We start from the raw sequence: 15,630 nt of genomic DNA on the forward strand, positions 1-15,630 counted from the left end.
CACTCACTTTACTCCTCAAAACATAGGCCTTTGGTTCTATTTACATTTGATTTTTATTTCTCAGCTTGTCCTGTTATTGAATTTTTTGGGGTTGGACAAGGCTGATCCTATTCACAAATGGTTTGCATTTGGGAACTGGACACCATTAGGTGCCTGTGGGTGTAAAAGATCCTGTGATTCTTTTTCACAGAGGAGAGAAATTTCTTCCTGGTGCCTTTCAAATTTTGATCTCTCAATAAACATAGCAAGAAAACCAGTTATCTTTTGTGGGAGCTTGCTGTGTTGGCTGCATGTGCTTCCTACATTCCAACAGAAATGACATTTCAAAGGTACTGAATTGGTTGTAAAGCACTTTAACACATCTATAAATGCAAGTCTTTATCCTCTATTGACATCAGTAGCTCAAACTACTTTCATGTAATATAAATGGGAATTATAGCATTGTGTTGTTTTATGGGTGTGGCTTTTGCCACCAAAATCTTGGGTATCTCTGGTTTCAGGCAGCAGAATGTATGCAAAGGGCTTAACATTAGAAAGGAGTTTCTTGTGGTTGAAATAATAATGTTTCTGTGTATTTGCTTGGTCACGTTGCTTCAGTTCTGTTTGTTCCCAGTAAGAGATTTGTTTTAATAGTTAGTTCTCATTGTGGTACAGCTAATGTCTGAGCTGTGACTTCGAGTCATCGAGATGTACAGCACGGAAACAGACCCTTCAGTTTAACTCGTCCATGCCGACCAGATATTCTAACCTAATCTAGCCCCATTTGCCCCATTTCCCAGTAAACCCTTCTTATTCATAGACCCATCCAGATGCCTTTTAAATGCTGAAATTGTACCAGCCTCCACCACTTCCTCTGGCAGCTCATTCCATGCACACACCACCCTCTGCGTGAAAAAGTTGTCCCATAGGTCTCTTTTATATCTTTCCCCTCTCATCCTAAACCTATGCCCTCTAGTTCTGACTCCCCCACACCTCAGGGAAAAGACCTTGTCTGTTTATCCTATCCATGCCCCTCATGATTTTATAAACCTCTATAACATCACCCCTCAGCCTCCGACGCTCCAGGGCAAACAGCCCCAGCCTATTCAGCCTCATCCTATAGCTCAAACCCTCCAACCCTGGCAACATCCTTGTAAATCTTTGTTGAACCCTTTCAAATTTCACAACATCCTCCCAACAGGAAGGAGACCAGAATTGCAAGCAATATTCCAAAAGTGGCCTAACTAATGCAACATGACCTCCCAACACCTATACTGAATGCTCTGAATCAATAAAGGAAAGCATACTAAATGCTGCCTTCACCATCCTATCTACCTGCAACTCTACTTTCAAGGCACTATGAACCTGCACTCCAAGGTCTCTTTGTTCAGCAACACTCCCCAGGACCTTACCATTAAGTGTATAAGTCCCGCTTAGCAAGATTTAATAGCAAGCCATCAATGAGTTACTGCTCATGGCAAATTTCATCAAGGTATTCGATCGCCTCCCTGTACAAGTACATCATTAGCTACTGGGATCAAAATTGAAATCTTATAGTGCCTTGTGTTTTTTTCTCTAGTACATTTTCTCTGCTCCTGTTCATGATCTTCGATTTCTCCCTCTTATATAGGTTGCATTCTATATCTGCTTTGTAGCTTGTTTCTTCCAATTTGAAAACAGATACAAAGCACTTTGTTAGTGTCTCCACAATTTTCTCATCTGTGATAATGTCTCCTGTCTCTGCCTCCAAGGGAACCATCAGTTACTTTTACTGCTCTCCTTTTATATACATGTAAAAACCCTTACAATCCATTTTTATGTTCCTTGCCATCTTGCACTACTTTTCCCATTTTATCCTTGTTCTGGTTATCTGGTGATATCTAAAGCTCTCCTAAAATTCAGGATTCTCACTGTTCTTCTCAATATTATAAATAAGTTGTTTCTTTTAATGCTCTCTTTAACTTCTTGAGCAAGCCATAGATGAATCTTACTGAAACTGTTAGCGTCTTTAACAACCTCGTACCTATATAATTTTTTTTTGTTTATGTTTAGGTTTCTTGTTTGTGACTGGAGTATGTCACACTCAAACTTGAAATGGAATTTAAATGTATTTTGATCACTCTCGCCAAGAGAAACATTTACAACAAAATTACAAACTAAACCCATCTCAATGTACTGAACTAAATCTAAAATATGTTGTCTGTGTTTTTCAATGTGTTCTAGGCAATTGTCACGCAAGTGTTCTGCAGACTCTTATTCCACACCACCTTGGCCAATTTCCTTTGTTCAGTCTATAAGATTTAAATCTCCCGCGAGTATAACGTTGCCTTTGTTTCAAGCTCCTGTTACTTCTTGCTAATGCTCTGTCTCTAGTAGCATAACCACTGTTAGGGGAAATGATAAATTATTGCCATACTTATTTTCTGCCTCACGTCCTGGGTTGTGATGCCTCTTACCATTTAAATACCAGTGATTTTCTAAGTGTCTTACAAGAGATGGTCATTTGGGTAAGACATCAGATACTGTACTCATACTGCAAAAGAAGGCAACAATGTCAGAGAGGTTCATCCTGATGATTAGTTTGGACGTGATTCAAAGCCTAATTTGCAGCATTATTTAAATGAGTGAATAATGGCCCACCTTGCTTGAAACTCCATTTCTACAGCCAGTAGATGGAGTTATTGAGGTATTCTGTGATGTTGTAACTTACATAAAAGTCAATGATAGATATGTCCTTGGGAAATTTTGCTGGTACAATCACGGCCCACTTATACTTTTCCCCTCCAGGATAGGTCTACTCCAGCTTCTAACTCCTACATTTTCTCCTTATTTGACCAATAAAAGTGGCAACCAAATAAATGACACCATTGATGCTCATAGGTTCCCCGTCAGTGAGTTTTAGTTAATGGGTTCCCGTTACGTTCCTCAAAATAATCTGGAAAATTTCTGTTTTTCTGCACTGCTGCAAAACATTTTGCATTTCAAAGCTTCAGAGGTGGCAGAGTGCTTAGGTCATTACCATGTCAGCTAAATAAAATCAAATTATAATTAATTTTGTATGTCTGTAGTGTCCCTTTTATAGTGAAAAATGTACACAAACTCCTTTTCAGCTGGAGAGCTTTTAAATTTTGCACTTTTTTCTCAATTTAAGTGCTGTTATACTTATTTCAAGGCATCTAATTTCCATGTAATGTAATTGGGCATTTTATATTTAAAGGGCCAAACTGGCATTGTTACAGCTGAAGATTTGGTTCCTGAATGTTGTATTGCTCCACTGGTGCCCGGATTGGGACTATCACTTCATAGCACACTGAAAGGGGTAGGATTGAGGTCGTGGTCCATATCGGTGCTAACAAAAGAGATAAAAAGGAGGATGTGGACCTACAAGTTGATTTTAAGTAGCTGGATAGGAGAGTACTAGAAGCGCTTCATTGGTAATCTCTGGATCGCCCCCAGGTCCCCACACTGGTGAATACAAAAACAGGAAGTTAGAACAGATGCCTGTGGCTAGAGAACCAATGTAGAAGGAAGAGCTTTTTAATGTTTGGGTTCAAATCAGAAGGAGTGGTTTCCGTATAGGCTGGATGAGTTGTACTTTATATATTCATTCACAAGATGTGGTGTCGCTGGCTAGGCTAGCATACATTGCCTGTCCTTAATTGCCCAGAGGGTAGTTAAGAGTAATCCACATTGCTGTGGGTCTGGAGTCATATATAGGCCAGACCAGGTAATCTAAATTAGTGAAACAGATGGGTTTTTCAGGCAATTGATGATGTCACGATCGTCGTTAGATCCTTGATTCCAGATTTTTAATGAATTCACATTTCACGATGTGCCAGATTCTAACCAGTGTCCCCAGAACATTACCTGGGTCTCTGAATTAATATTCTTGCAATTAATATCGCTCTGCCATCACCTCCCCTTCAATAGAGTCAGTGCTGTGACTTTGTGGTATATTATGCTGCTATTGTTGAACTTGGCCGAGGGTTGGTAAGTAGGGTGTAGCATTGGAAAGGACAAATATGATACACAAGAGGCATATAGATCAGAATAGAAAAACTGCAAGGTGTTGTGAGGTCAGAAGTAGGAATGCTGTAAGGTTTAAACTGTGTTGCAGAATATCTGTCTAGATTCTTGATGTATAATAAGATTAATGAACTGTAGGCACAGAAAAAGGGACTGAACAGAGAACACTGTCAAGGACACTAACAGCATTCCAGTACTAAATAATCAAGGCGCTACAGAAATGAGGAAATAATTGCAATATCCATCACTAAAGAAAAAGTACAAGGGAAACTAATGGGACTAAAGGCAGACAAGCCCCCTGGAACTGATGAGTTAGACCACAAGGCATAGGAATAGGACTAAGCAATTTAGCTCATTGAGTCTGCACTGTCATCCAGTGAGACAACAGCTGATCTGTTAATTGTCAACTCCACTTGCATTCTGGAATTTAAAGGGGGTATTACAGAGATAATTGATGCACTGGTGATAATCTTTCAAAACTCTTTAGATTCTGTATCAGTCCCAGTCAGTTGGCAAACACTCCCTGTGACATACTTAATTAACTGAGGAGAGGAGGTAAAAAAGAACAGGAAACTATAGACCTGATAGCTTGACATCTGTCATTGGAAAAATGTTTGAGTCTGTTTACAGCATTTTTGAAAATATATTCCTTTTATCAAGCGGAATCAGCATGTCTTTAAGAAAGAGCAATCATGCCTGACAAAAATATTAGAATTCTTTGCTGAAATAACAAAATGGATAGATAATGGGGAACCAATATGTATTATATATTTGGATTTCTAAAAAGCATTTATGAAGGTACCACACGTAAAGCGACTTAAGAGCCCCGTAGTGTTGTTGATAATATATTAGCACGGATAGAGGATTGGTTAAAGTTGATGGAAGATAGTTAGGTTAAGGGGGGAGGGGGCATTTTCAGAATGTGGTGCTTCTGCATGAAACACAGCTAGCAAACAGGTTCAACAGGTAATTAGGAAGGCATAATGGTATGTTGGTCCTTATATCAAGGGAGTCAGAGTATAAGAGCAATGTGAGCATTTTTTGATTAGATTAGATTTCCTACAGTGTGGAAACAGGTCCTTCGGCCCAACCAGTCCACACCGACCCTCCGAAGAGTAATCCACCCAGACCCATTTCCCTCTGACTAATGCACCTCACACTATGGGCAATTTAGCATGGCCAATTCACCTAGCCTGCACATCTTTGGAGTGTGGGAGGAAACTGGAGCACCCGGAGGAAACCCGTGCAGACACTGGGAGAATGTGTAAACTCCACACAGACAGTCACCCAAGGCTGGAATCAAACCTGGGACCCTGGTGCTGTGAGGCAGCAGTGCTAACCACTGAGCCACCACGCCGCCCCTAATTTTGGTCCCCTTATTTAAGGAAAGCTGTTATTTCATTGGAGGCAGTTTAGAGGAGTTAACCAGGGTCCCCAGTATGGAGGGATTGTCTTAACAACAAAGGTGAAATAGATTATGACTATTCACTGGGGTTTAGAAGGATGCGAGGTGATCTGACTGAAATGTATAGGATTCTTAAGGGACTTGACAGGGTCAACGCTGAGACAATGTTTCCTCTCCTGTTTGAGTCTAAGACCAAGGGGACAGTCTCAGAATAAAGTAGCGCCAATTTAAGCTTGAGATGAGGAGGAATTTTTTTCAGAGGGTTTGGAGTCTTTGGAACTCGCCACAGAAAGCTGTGGGGGCAAAGTTCTTGTGTATATTTAAGGCTGAGATAAATAGATTCTTGATCTGTGGGGAATCATAGGTAATACAGAAAATGGAGCAAAGTGCACATGAGGAATGTCGAATCAACCGTGATCCTATTGAATGGCAGAGCAGGCTCGCAGGGGCCTGTTCCTACTTATGAGTCTAAAATGACCGGACCAAATTGAACGTATTGAAGGATCCTGAGGGAAGTAAGTGCCAAACTTGTATGTGACCTTATCCTTAATCTCCTTAATTGTTCTTGGGTGCAGGATATGATACCAGGAGGCTGCGTATACAGACTAGTTAGTTTAACTCTGGTGTGATTTGATAGATATGCTCAGAATTATGAGGGGTTTACAGGGAGCAGACAGAGAGACTGATGGAGTTGTTCATCCAAAGAATCAGCAGGGACCTGATAGGCTGAATAACCTCTTTTGCTCTTATCATTCTTTGATTCATGTCAACACAAAAATCAGTATTTTGATCTAGAGGAAAGAGAAAAGTTAAACATGAAACATAAGCTTTGACTTTTTAAAGAACCCTCGCATGTATGGACATGAGATTGACTAAATCCCTTTATAATTAAGGTCTGTTAGAAATTGTTACACATACTTGTGTTTGTTGTACCTTAAATGAAATCCAATGGACATGTGGAAGTGTTGAGATACCTATCAGTTGGGTGGGCTAGTGGTCATATTTATTCATTGCCTGGTTGCCAAGACCTTTAACAGGATGTATTGTTTAAAAGTGGAGCTCAGAATTTCAAACTACTAAATGATTAAATATATGATAATTCATGAAATTGGGTATGCAGAGAGTAATGTAAATCAGTGTTTACTAGAGCACATTTAAAAGACTATTCTGATGTATTATCTCAACTTTTAGGATCTGGCTGTACTCTTTTGGGTGTCTAGTATAAATCTGCTGGGTTTTAGGGCTGGGGTTGCCCCAACTCTGTAATGCTTTTGACAAGTGGGGGAATTGAATCTGTGTTTCAGTAAGCCACCAAGCTCTCGCGCTGAGGTATGGGGTTCAGTGGGTGAGGTTGGTTCTGGAGACTGTCTGGTTGTCTTGCTGTAATGGTGAATTTGGGGTGGAGTTGAGTCTGGGGGGGGGGGTCTCGGGTCACACTGGGGAAGTTGAGCGGGTTGAGTCTGGGGTGAGTCTGAGAATCTCTCTTCATCTTGTTCTGATGTTGAGCTTGGCGTATGGTTTATTTTGGGGTTTCTGGTCACACTGTTATGATGCTGGGTTTGTGGGGTGGGTGGGTTTTGAGACTGAGATTTTGGGTTACTCTGTTCTGAGATTGGCCTTGTGAAAATTGAGGGGACCTATTAATGCTGAGTGTCTGAGAAAACCGCACTCCTAATCTGATTTACTCCTGAGCTTTTTGCCCTTTTTGAAGTGTTTTGGATGCCGATGGATTGCTTAGTAATTTTTCATGCTTTGTTACCCCTTGCTGTCCGTAGTACATTGAATAATTTGTATTCTGTTTTAGTAGTTTGAGTAGAGGGCACATTATGAATAAGGACTTTGCATAGATTGCATTTGTGATATTTCAGTAAATTAATGGCTTAAATCTACCAAATGCAGTGTAACGAAAGGATAATTGGTGAGGTACAAGGTAGTATTGCCAGCTGCGGAAGATCATACGCTCCCTTACTTCAAGCTATCAGCTGCTACAGTGTTCTCTGCTGAAGATGTTATTGATCCTGTCTATGAAATCAATTGTTTGGTCTTTCTCTTTGCTTGCATCACCCCTCCTTCTCCCTTCTTTGCGCCTCCTCCCTTCAAGCTGACATTTCATCCTAGTTTTTAGACTAGGATTCCTTGCCTGCAAGCCATTCCAGGTAGAGCAACTAATGAAGGGATGTGGTTTCAAGATTTCATGAGTACTGTGATTGTACTGTGCCAGTGCCCTTGTTAAAAGCATCAAATTCTAGTGGTGAGGGAGGTTAGTGTGAAAGATTTAAATGCCTCAGGGTAGCCCTTCAGATATAATTATCACTTCAAAGGAGAAGACGAAATTCATGACAAGGTCATTTTTATTGCTTCTACTTTTATGTTCTGGACTCCTTACCTAACAACACCGATGTCTCTTCATCACATGGACTGCACTGGTTCAAGAAGAGAGTTAAATATATTTGACCATTCAGCCCCTCAGACCTATTCTGCCATTCTATTTGATAATGCCAAGTCTGTGCCTCAACTCCCTTTACCTGCCTTCACATCACTCCATATCCTTGAGGAACAAAAATAAAGTTTTGTAAATGTCTAATTTCATAATACACTAGCCAGTCTAATGTAGAATTTCACTTTGGTACTATATTTGTATGTCTAATCTCATGGAGTAAAGGGGAAAATAAGGACACTAATAATTATTTAGAGTTTAAGTAATTTCATTTTCAAAGTTAGATACAATTTCAGATAATTTTAATTTTAAAATGGTGAAACTTTGCTCATTAATTAGTTTCTGGTTTTCTTTCCATTTCACAATTTATTATTTTTGAAAATTTAGCTTTGTTCCAAAGGTTGCTATCATGGAACCCACTTCCTTAGCAGCATTGAGGGTGTTCCTAAACTCCAAGAGCTGTTGCAGTTTAAGATGGCAACTCATCCCCACCATCATCACTTCCAGGGCAATTACGGATGGGCAATAAATGTTGGCTTAGCAACGCCCATATCCCATGAGCAAATTAAGAAACAGACTCGGAAAGTACAGTCTTTTACATGAGTGAATTCCAGTTGAACACCATGTTTACTTCTAGGACACTGGGCTTTTGGGTGATTTGATGATACTGATGTGCGCTCAACATACACAGCTGGTACTGTGGTTTCCTTGGGTGAGCTGGCTCTACATGGAGCTGCTCTGATCAAAGCCTGCAAGACCATGGGGAAGGTATGTTGCATGCTGGGTTTTCTATGTACATGCCAGAGAAGTTAGTCTGACTCAACTGCAAGGGCATTTGACTGAAATATATTTGGATCCCTATGCCTTTTCTATGTGCACTGAGGGAGTAATTTAAATAAAATATTACTCCCCATTTGAGCATAATTTACTATTTTTTAAACTTTGAGAATGTGCATTTGATATCTGAATAAAGGTATTCCTGCTACAGATGGTAATCGGAATATTACAATGCCCCTGATGCACCTTCCCACTAAACTTATGTTGTACATTCCTTTACTGAGCTGTCTTTTTCTAACTATTTTGGAGTGGGTCTCACTTCAAGTTTAGAGAGTGCAAGAATTTAATCAATCCTGATTGTCATTGGTATTTCAAGGTTAATTAAGATGGGAGGTTTGGTTCAAAAGTCAAGGTGAGAGTATATAGTGCATTATAAGAGTATGTTTGGAAAAGTATCTTGCTTTTTATTGCTGAAATTAGCTGTATCTGAGTAGTGTCTCAGCTGAAAGGAAGCTCATTTCCCATTTCTGTAACATAAGGCTACTCTGTGAGCAGCAGGCTCACATAATACCTAGTTATCAACAACCTAATTGTTGATATGTTTCTAATGTGTGGATTATCTGAGGACTCTTGACTCTGGGTCCAGAGGAACATCTCTGTTCAAAAAGTGCCAGGGGGCCTTTGGCATCAAACTTAAAAGGCAGACAGCATCACAATTTAATTTCACAGCTCTGGCAATGCAACATTACCTTCTGAGGGTGCAATCCTATTTTAATGAACATGCTTTTCTGTTGTGCTTCATAATTTTTTTTAAATGAAAACCCTTTTGTTCTACTCCTTTGTTCACTTATCCATCCGTCAATCCAATTTGAAAACATCAGGCACGTTTGGCACTAATTCTCAATTTTCCCTTTAGAGTATTGTGGTGAGCTGTTGTCTCGAAGTAGGAGAACCCATGTGGTGTAGGTCTTCCCATTGTAATGTAGGATAGGAAATCTGAAAGCAACAAGGAATCAACGAGATATGTCTAAGTCAGAATGATCTGTAATTTTGAGGTGCCCATGTTCCTGCACATTTGTCCTTCTAGTTGATAAAGATTACAGGTTTGGAAGTTGCAGCACTACATCTTGTAGATGGTACAGGTTGCTGTCGTGGTGTGATACTGGTGGAGGGAATAATGTTGATGGCAGTGCATAGGGTTCTTGGTCAAGTTAACTGCTTTGTCCTGAATAGTGTTGAGATTTTTCAGAGGTGTTGGAGCTGTACCAATCTAAAAAATAATGCAGAGTATTACATCACAGTTTTGTCTTGACTTGTATGGGTGGACAGGAAATGGGGATTCAAGATGTGAGTTATTTGTTGCAGGATTCCTAGTTTTTGACCTTTTGTAGCCACAGTATTTCTATGGCAATTTCAGTTCAGTATCTGGTCAGTGATGACCTCCAGGATGCTGATAGTGGAGCTTTCAATGATGGTAATGGCCAAGGAGCAATGATTGATTAAACTCTGTTTTGTTGGAGATGGTCATTGTCCATTGTGTGGGGGCATGAATGTTACTTTCAATTATCAAGCCAAGCCTGAACGTCAACCAGATATCGCATCCAGAATCCATGAATATAATTGCAAAATCTAATTATTGGAAACATTTCTTTATCTGATCTTATAATAAAGGGAAAGGCATTGATGGAGCAGACACTACCCTGAGGAACTTTGCAGTAGTATGCTGGGACTGAGATGGTTGACCGTGTGCAAATGCAACCATCTTCCTAGATAGGACTCCAATCATTGGAGAGCTTTTCCCTGATTCCCATTGATTCCAATTTTGCCAAGATTCCGTGCTACCACATTCAGTTAGTTGCAGCCATGATGTCAAGGACAAACACTCACCTCTCCTCTTGCGCCATTGACTGACAGCATTAAAGTTAAAAGCCCTGCCTAGCAGCTATGATCTCTGGACTTGTCCAGTTCAGTCGGTAGTTATGTTACTGAGCCACTCTTGATGGGCAGTACATCCCCCAGAATTTCGTGAAGTCAGGGACCAGTGCTAGAGAAAGCCCTTTCAGTTGGGTCTATCCTGCCTGTGGCTGTATTATGCTTCAATTATTTAAAATATGTTTTATTCTATTAAATGCCTCAATCTTACTGAGCTCAAACTATTCTGTTTAGATACAAACCAGGTTTCCAGACATTGTCAGGTGACAGTGATGGATACATTGCCAGTGATTGTAAGAATATAACTGCTTACCCCTTTGATGCTAATGCTTGGGGAATGAGCAATCATACCTCTGACTATTCTGGTCACAGCAAGAACTATCCGTTTCTGTGGATGGTGTTCCATAGTCTTGTCTACTCCACTGGGCCCTGAATTTATCCTGTTCAATGAAGTTGCTTCACGGCTTAGTGGATGCCAGTAAGGCTTGTGTAACAGCACTTATTGTGGTGTCTAGGACTTAGTTACTTTGTGCATGATTCCCCCATCTGTTGGCGAAGTGATGCCCTTGAACGGAAACCCCTTTTAGTGGGCAGAGCCTCCCCTCACTGCAGCCAGAGAAGGTGGAATGATAATCTGGTCGAACTGAGATTGAGCAGCAAGTGAGTGTGGCATACCTGGTGTCCACATTGATTTGTTAAAACTCTACCTTCGGCGTGGCCAAGAGATTATCTTGGACATTGTTGACTAGATTTCTATCAGTACCCCGTAGTGAATAATATGAAACAAAAGCACTGCAAATGCTGGAATTCTAAAATGAAAACAAAGTGCTAATGCAATTCAACATTTCCGGCACCAACTCTAGAGCGAGAAAGAGTTAATGTTTTGCATCCATTGACCCTTTGGATAGGTTGCTGTTGTGCCCCATATGACCTACAAAACAAAATCTAGCAAGCTTTAGAAATTTACTTTATACCTGAAGAGTGCTGCATAGGATGTCTGGTGGTGACAGATCTGTTACTGCTGGTGGAATTGCAGAAATAATTTGTGTTGAAATAATTGAAATGTTTTTATTGAAGTGAAATTTATTTAGAACGCTTTGCTGCCAACAGGCAGTGACAGCACTGGATCTGAAGCTAATTATATCAAAGATTGTAAAGTGTTTAGCACATAAAGCCTGTGCTACAAAGTGATAATTTTGACTGCACCAGTTTTAAAGGAAGTTCAAGCCAGATTTATAATGCAGGAAATTTGCCAGAGCTGGCATGACAGCACAACAGAGAAGACTTGCATTTATGTTGCAGCTTTCAAAACCCACTTGTGTTCCAAAGTGCTTTATCGCCATAAAACACTTTTTAAACATAATGTCTATTCTGATGTCTGAAGTATGGCACCCAGTTTAATTGTATCAAGATCCCTTAAAATCATGAAATAATGACTATACTTTGTCAAAAAAATTCCAAGGTACTATTTGTATAGCTTTCATCTAGGACACTGGATTGACTCTGTCCTTCAATGGAGTGTTAAGAGATCTTTTCTGTCTGAGGGGGGCTGGGACCTCGGTTTAATATCTTGTCCACAAGACTGCACTTTGATTGTTACAGCGACCTCTCTATTCTAAATAGAATTCCAGTCTAGATTATGTGTTCCTGTCTCTGGTGTGTATTTGAACCTCTGGCAGGAGTGCTGCTTTGAACCATGGCTAACATCTAAGTTGTTTGTTTATGCATGCTATCTTACTATTCCAAAACATAAGGGGTATTCATGGCAGACTGGGCTATAATTAGGCAGTTGTTTGAAAAATTCCAACTTGTTTGGTCCATATTTAACTGGATCTACTGTATTGCAAAAAGTAAAAAAAACAGCTGATGGTGTTGAAGTGAAGTAGGTTACAGGGTGAGCTGCACATGTACTTTATTCTGTGGTGTAGTTACAGGAAAGAAACACATCATTTATTTCAACAGGTCTCTGCTGGTAGTTATGCTCCACATGAGCCCGTTTTGTGATAACTCCAGCTTTCCAGTGCTATTTACTTCAGATACTCCTTGCACATTCTAATCCCTTCTTCTCTTGAATTCCTCATTGAATGAAATAATGACCACCTTCTATTTATGATCCTGAATTCTGTTTTCCCTTGCAAGTGGAAAGGCCTTTGCATCTGCCTGATTAAATATTTTTAATAATCTTAAAGGCCTTTAACAGGTCATATGTCATTCTCCTCTTGTCTGCAGGCAAGACCCCAGCCTACTTGATCATTCCTGATATCTATATATCCTCTCAGTTCTGACATAATTCTGGTAAATCTTTGTTTTTGTACTTTCTCCAGATTGCCATTTTTAAAATACGGGAATTGTATGTGTGGTCAAACCAAGGTTCTATAAATATTTAATATAATGGTCCTGCTTTTCGGTTCCACCCGTCCAGAAACATTTAAACGTCATCTGGATGGGTACATGAATAGGAAGGATTTAGAGCGATATGGGCCAAGTGTTGGCAAATGAGACCAGATTAGGTTAGGATATCTGGTCAGCATGGATAAGTTGGATCGAAGAGTCTGTTTCTGTGCTGTACATCTGAATATAAATGAGCTCCAGTGCTTGGTTTGCTTTTTTAAAATTGATTTTATTTGTCTCAATTGGAACTTTATTATTTGCGCATGAGATTTTTCTGTTCCTCTGACACATGTTGCAAGGCTTTTGTAAGTCCACTTCCTGCCACTAAAATGTACCCAGGTCCACTTCACTGACTTTTGGAGTACTGCTCTTGTCTGTGAAATCGGCAGTTTGCTCTTGATTGGGTACAAGTCCAGGTGCCACCAAATTTGGAAAGGCAAGACTACTTTTAGATTGTTTATACAAGCGTTTGTGACGAGATCCACCAAGCTATAATGAATTTGACAAAAGACAGGAGAATAAATGTTTTGAGGGTTGTGCAGAAGGTGGTGGAGGTGGGGTCTTTGAACATTTGTATGACCATTAGGTAGATTTCTGTTGGGACAGGAAACTTAAGATAGATGGGTGGAATTTCCGGTCTTGTTGAATGATGGAACAGGCTTAACAGCCAAATTATCATCATCTGCTCCGAGCTTTTGTTAGTATTGGGAAATTACGATTAAGAGAGTTTAGAAACAACATTGAAAACATAGTACAGATGTGCTTAATAAGGTCGCATTCCTGAAAAACATTGATTGAATCGTGGCTTTTCCTTAGAAATCAATGTTAAAGCAAGAGATTGGGTCTGTGACACAAACAGCTGAAAACCCTGTGTACAAATTGAAACACTCTACTGTACTTGTGCAGCACTGTACTCCTGAGCTGGAATAACTTAGAAAGTAAATTGCCACCTATATCAGAAATACTGCATAAATTCAGTCAGATGACGTGTCTTTCTTGCATTGCCTTTCCACTGTCTGTCTCTTCTGTCTTTTCTACTCTGTTTCATTCTTGCTTTGCCCTTTTCATGGTGTGTTTTGCTTTGCCTTTTCAGTGATGGTTCTCACTTTGACCTTTCATAGGTTTTTCCTCTCTCTGTCTACTGCTCTGCTGAGTTTCCATGACATGCAATGATGGGCAAAACTACACAAACTTTGAAACAAACATTCATTTCAAGGAACCAGATCTTAAAAGATTAAACGATGTCACCCCGTTAATGTCTTTCTCTTTTAAAGTGCAATGAGGACTACCTGACTTTCCTTCTGCAATATTTTGAAATGAACAGGTCCAGAATACCCCCAGTGTCTGGGCAGGGAGGATTCAGTGAACCAGTTCACCTTTCGTGTGTGTCTCATATATGGTGTGTTTCTTTCTCGAGACGTTTCATTCCACATTAGTCTGTTGATGAACTTCTATTGAATGTATAGCACAACAAATCACTGGCACCATAGATCAGTTGAATTTTATTTCTAAATTTGTGGATTGTTAGATTTAGCCATTTTTCTCTTTAGCCATAATGGGGAACCCCACAATGAAAATTTCATTTAGTTCCTGCTAGATATGAGCAAGTGTACCATCTACAAGATGCACCACTAAGTCGTCAAGACTAGACTTGAACACATTTTCCCAACTCTCAAGCTGCATTATCAAGCAGGTTAAGAGAAGCCCGAGAGGAATAAGAGCAGGGAAGCAATGGCCTAGTGGTATTATGACTGCTAGAATATTAATCCAGAAATTCAACTAATATTCTTGGGACACCGGTTTGAATCCCACCATGACTGATATTGGAATTTGAATTCATTAAAAAAAAATCTGGAATTAAGAATGTACTGATGACCGTGTAACCATTGGCGATGATTGATTGGAAAAACCCAACTAGTTCACTCATGTCCTTCAAGAAAGGAAATCTGCCCTCCTCACCTAGTCTGGTCTACACATGACTCCCAACCCACAGCAATGTCTTGACTCTCAACTGCCCTCTGAAATGGCCTGGCAAGCCACTCTGTTCAAGGGCAGCGAGGGACAGACAATAAATGCTGGCCAGCAAGCGATGCCCACATCTCACAAATGAAGAACAAAGAGCCTTGCCCTTGCAAGTTCCCATCCAAGCTACACATCATCCTGACTGTGTTATATCACTGTTCTCTTACTGTCACTGTGGTCAAAATTATGAAACTCCATCTGAACAGCACTGTTGATGTATCTACGCCAATGGACTGCAGTGGTTCCACAAGACAATTTGCCATCACTATCCTGAGGATAATCAGAGTTGGATGATAAATGCTGGCCTTTTCAATAATGGCTGTGTTCTATTAAAGAGTGAGTGAAATAAGTATGATACCTTGCAGGGGGAGAACATTCATTCAAATACAAACTTGATTTAAAAGGAGAACTGATGTGAATGAGAATTTGACAACTGATGAAATATACAAAACCTAAGACTCTGTTGTATAAGACTCTGGTGCAGCCGCATCTGGAGTATTGTGTGCAGTTTTGGTCGCCATACTATAGGAAGGATGTGGAGGCACTGGAACGGGTGCAGAGGAGGTTTACCAGGATGTTGCCTGGTATGGTAGAAAGATCGTATGAGGAAAGGCTGAGGCACTTGGGGTTGTTTTCATTGGAGAAAAGAAGGTTTAGGGGT

General features: G+C 40.1%; 1 protein-coding gene across 4 annotated transcripts in view; it reads left to right on the forward strand.

The window, feature by feature from the left end:
- The window catches only part of LOC122556778 (F-box/WD repeat-containing protein 11), a 177,509-nt gene that overhangs the window by 112,628 nt on the left and 49,251 nt on the right, over nucleotides 1-15,630 (forward strand). The gene's annotated exons all lie outside the window — the stretch shown is intronic.

Source organism: Chiloscyllium plagiosum, unplaced genomic scaffold (assembly GCF_037043375.1).
Source record: "Chiloscyllium plagiosum isolate Xiang-an unplaced genomic scaffold, Cpla_swu_hap1 HiC_scaffold_16, whole genome shotgun sequence".
Taxonomy (NCBI): domain Eukaryota; kingdom Metazoa; phylum Chordata; class Chondrichthyes; order Orectolobiformes; family Hemiscylliidae; genus Chiloscyllium; species Chiloscyllium plagiosum.